This window comes from Habropoda laboriosa, unplaced genomic scaffold, assembly GCF_001263275.1.
Source record: "Habropoda laboriosa isolate 0110345459 unplaced genomic scaffold, ASM126327v1 scaffold126, whole genome shotgun sequence".
Lineage (NCBI taxonomy): Eukaryota > Metazoa > Arthropoda > Insecta > Hymenoptera > Apidae > Habropoda > Habropoda laboriosa.
In genome coordinates, this window is record NW_017100288.1 from 306,885 (window position 1) to 311,993 (window position 5,109).

Sequence of the window (5,109 nt, forward strand, 5' to 3'; positions counted from 1 at the left end):
AATGACGAATATATCAAGAGATATGTTAATATTTTTTTTTATAATAGTATATTGTAAAAGATCCGATGTGAGCTCAGACAATAAATATGTGCGATAGAATTTTTCGATGAATATTGTTGCGCGAACGAATTGATATTTTGCGGTCAGTATGATCTGTCGGAAAGCATCGAAACTGTGTAATCGGTACGTAAAGGAGATAGATGATGATTGTACGTAAATCGGAGATTGTTAAACGGGTGTAATTAAACAAGCATTGTCAATGTGTTCAAAATTAGAGTACACGAGACTCTGGGTGACACGCCGGTTTATTTCTCTTCACTGTGTTAAGAACGAGAGACGAATAGAAAAGCGAAAGAAACGATAGATAAGTTACACGCTCCAATTTACAGTTATCTACGATAAGTTAGAGAAACTCCCAATTATTATGATAGATCTTGTTATTCCTTGTAACTTGTAAAAAGTACTGAGTTTTATTAGTATTAACTATTCCATAAACTAAGGATTTGTTCGATCCTATTATATCCTGCCCTCCCCCTACTGCCCTTGTCCCTTTACCACCGGTATCCTCCCCCCCGATCCTCATATTTTTTATAAATAAGTTATGTCTTTTAAACAGATGTAATAATAAAGATAATCTAACATTCACAATAGGGTTGTTGTTCTGTTCTATTGTGCTATGCTTCCGCGTTTTATTCCTTAATAATGTAAGCATAGATACTTTTTTTTTTTTTAGTATATTACAACAGATTTTACACAACAATCAAATTGTATTATAGCAATAAAAAATAAAAAAACCTGAAAATTTCCCGTACATAGTTTCGTTGGTTTTTGTTCTCTCTGCGTATTCTTCTGTCGTTTGCCCTTGGTGTCCTTCTTTTTCACAAATGTATCAATTTCCCACGATAAATGTATACATTGATTGAAAAGAATTATTCGGTTAAAATAAAATTAAGTTATGTCATCATTGATCAGTGTACTTTCAATCGTTCATTCCAAAATCCAGCAGTCCAGTAACGATACGTGGTATCAATTGTTTATCCCAAAATCCGATAAGAATCAAGTATCGAACAACACTAAATTGAATAGGGGATAAAGGAAAATTATTTCAACGAATTGCCCTGTATGTTACCATTGCATGCAGCAGATTAGTTAGAAATTGTTCATAACTTTCATTGAGCATTAAAGATTGTTCTCATAGTGTAAATTACAGATGAAACTCTCAGGCCACAACAGGAATCAAGGAAAGGACTCCAACATCAGTTCCAATAGCTAAGAGAGACGAGGAAACGAATAGTGGTAGATAAGGATAGTACTAGAAATGAGTTAGACAAGGAAAGAAATAGGGGTAAAGAAGGATAGCATTAGAGTAATGTGTTAGACGAAGAAAGATATAGGGATAGACAAGGACAGAAAGAAGCGTGGGCGAGACAACGTCATCTCGTGTCTGGTGACGCGACTAAGACTTTTTAATAGGAACACAGAATATAAACAGAGGTATTAGACAAGGAAAGCACTAGTGTGCGACAAGGATAGAGAGAAAGCGCTTCCTATTGGCCCGCGGCCCGCAAAGCTCCACCCCCCCCAGAGCCTCAGCCACGTGGTCCTGTGAAAAATCATTAATAACTCAATAATTACGATGATTTTGTGAACTTTTAGAATTGAAGAATAAAGAGTGGACCTTCGGTAACTTTCACATATAGTTTTTAGTGCTCTAAACTCTTTCAATAATTAGTTATTAACCATTTTAATGCGGAATGTCGGAAACGACACCGCGCACCGTTAAGTATCTTTACGGCTTTACAATAATTTCACAGCTTTCTACTAAATTCTCGTGCAATTAACTATACACATCTGAACGGCAACTCTTTTGGCTACATTCTCGTATAATTTCTATTAACATATTCGCTTTAGTTTAGGAGTTATTAAACGTTATATGGAAGCGTCACCTATTCATCGTACTCGAGTATACCGGACTGTTGTAAACAATTGCTAATATCGAATAAACCACATCACTTATGGCTACGAAAATTATTGTAGAACATAGCAAGAAGTCCATACTATATTCTACATGTGTGAAAGTACAAAATTAATCATTCTTATTCATGCAAATAACGAAAATGTGTGACGCCTGAATACGACGAGTGTAGTACTTACGCAAATAATGTTTAATATCTTACATATTACGACAGATATGTTAATGAAAATGCAACGAGAATGTAGATAAAGGAATAGCCTTTCGAACGCATGTATGATAGTGCATAAATTATTTGCATAAAGCTACGAAATTAATGAAAAACCTGAACAGCGTGCGGTATCGCTACCGACACACTGCACAGTAATTGTTAATAATTAACTACTGAAGAAAGCTAGGGTCTTCAAACCTATACGAGAAAGTTGCTGAAGGTTCATACTTTATTCTTTGATTCTAAAAGTTCACTAAATTATCGTAATTATTGAGTTATTAATGAAAATGACGGAAATATGTTACGTTGGAATGCGACGAGTGTAGTACTTACCCAAATAATGTTTAATATCTTGCACATTACGACAGATATGTTAATAAAAATGTAACGAGAATGTAGGAAAAGGAGTAGCCTTTCGAACGCATGTATGAAAGTGCATGAATTATTTGTATAAAGCTACAAAATTAATGAAAAACCAGTACGGTGTGCAATACCGCCACAGACTTTACGTTGCAATGCGACGAGTGTAGTACTTGCCCAAATAATGTTTAATATCTTGCATATTACGACAGATATGTTAATGAAAATGTAACGAGAATGTAGGAAAGGAATAGCCTTTCGAACGCATGTATGAAAGTGCATGAATTATTTGTATAAAGCTACAAAATTAATGAAAAACCAGTACGGTGTGCAATACCGCCACAGACACTCCGCACAATAATTGTTAATAACAAATTACTGAAAGGATATAGTATAATAAAATGTATATGTGAAAGTTGCTAAAGGTCCACACTTCATTCTTCAATACTAAAAGTACACAAAATCGTCCTAATTATTGAGTTATTAATGATTTTTCACAGGGCCACGTGGCTGTGGCTCTGGGGGGCGGAGCTCAGCGGTCCGTCGACCAATAGGAAACCTTTTCTCTCTATCCTTCTCGCACACTATTGCTTTCCTTGTCTAATACCTCTGTTTATATTCTGTGTTCCTATTAAAAAGTCGTAGTCGCGTCACCAGACACGAGATGACGTTGTCTCGCCCACGCTTCTTTCTGTCCCTGTCTATCCCTATATCTTTCTTCGTCTAACACATTACCTTAATGCTATCCTTCTTTACCCCTATTTCTTTCCTTGTCTAACTCATTTCTAGTGCTATCCTTATGTACCACCATTCGTTTCCTTGTCTCTCTTCGCTATTGGAACTTAAAGTAAAGATAAAGTTCATTGGAATTTTCTTTATCTTACAGTCTAGCAAGGAGTGCCTTACCAAATAATTGTTATCGGGCATGGAAAACATTGCCACAGGCTCTATACTTAAAATCGAATGGTATTTGAACAAAAGGAACATTAGAAAACACGCAGTTTATCATTGGAGCAGTTTCACCTGGGAGTTTCAAAGAAAGACCAGAGGCACTGTTCTGCTCAGTCTGCCGTCAGCATTCAAAGCGGAAGGATCGAGAGCATCGTCAGGAACGAAGAATTGTCAGGTTAGTTGACTTTTTAAATAGAAATTCAATGAATTTTTCGCTTTTAATAATAGTTATTGTAGTTTAGAGCATAACTGCATGTAGTAAACAGTTTAATATTAATACTTATAATAAATTTAGTATTGCTTTATCATTACTAATAATGCAGATTCTAAAATAAAGTTTCTGGTTTATTTTCAAGTACTTTAATTATACTAATTGGTGTTTCTTGTTAAATAACAATTTAGATGGTAGTTTGTAATTATTAGAAGTGTTAAATGAATTTTTTGCTTGATTTAACTTAATGAAATAGCTCTATTTATTAATTTCACATTGAATTAACAATTGCATGTAGCAGATACTTTAAAATGAATATTTATAACAAATTTTTCATTCTTTTACCATTATTCATAGGGAGTAGATAATACAATCAAGTTTCTACTTCATTTTCAAGTACTTTGTCTATAGAATAATCAGTGTTTCTTGTTAAATAACAATTTAGATAGTTGTTTATAACTATTGGAAGTCTTAAATAAAATTATTGTACGCTTTAACATAATAAAACAGCTTAATATATTGATTTTTCATTCAATTAACCATTGCATTCAGCAGATTAGTCAGAAATTGTTTATAAATGTTATTAAAAATTAGAAAAAATAATGTTCCCTGCATATGAATTGCAGGTGGAGCTTCCAGAACATCGGAGAAATCAAGGAAAGGACTTAAACATCCGAAAAAACGAAGAAATGCAATTATTTATCGAAAGATCAATTATTTATTGTTCAATTATTGTACAAAATGTATATTACAAAAGGTTACAATATACCAGTACTGTTTTACAGCATTTTACAGTCTATTTACTTCTCCCTTACACTCCAAATCCTTTTCCTTTTGCAAAAAACACATTGTTTAAACAATATTCCATTGCAAAATTGAATAAATTAATGCCAGAAACACCCAGGAATGCGTTTTCATCGAAAACATCGAAAAAATCCCGAAATTCTAGCGAAAACAACGGAAATTAGGCGAAGATTTCGAAAATCGCGCGAGTACACTCGTTCGGTGCTAAGGTCCTCGAGAATTCCTGGAATTTACGTCATTTCTCGGAAATGACGAAATTTCCGAGAATCGAGTCACTTCCAGGAATCGACCTCCTGTCATATCATGTTCGCCTATTAGAAAGTCGATTTTCAGCCAAAGGGTCTTCGAAAATTTCAGTCCTCGAGAATTCCAGGAATTTTCGTCATTTCTTGGAAATGACGTGATTTCCAAGAATCGAGTCACTTCCGAGAATCGGCTTCCTGTCATATCATATTCGCCTATTAGAAAGTCGATTTTCAGCCAAAGGGTCTTCGAAAATTTCAGTTCTCGAGAATTCCTGGAATTTTCGTCATTTCTCGGAAATGACGAAATTTCCAAGAATCGAGTCGGTTCCAAGAATTGACCAATGGGCCTTCGAAA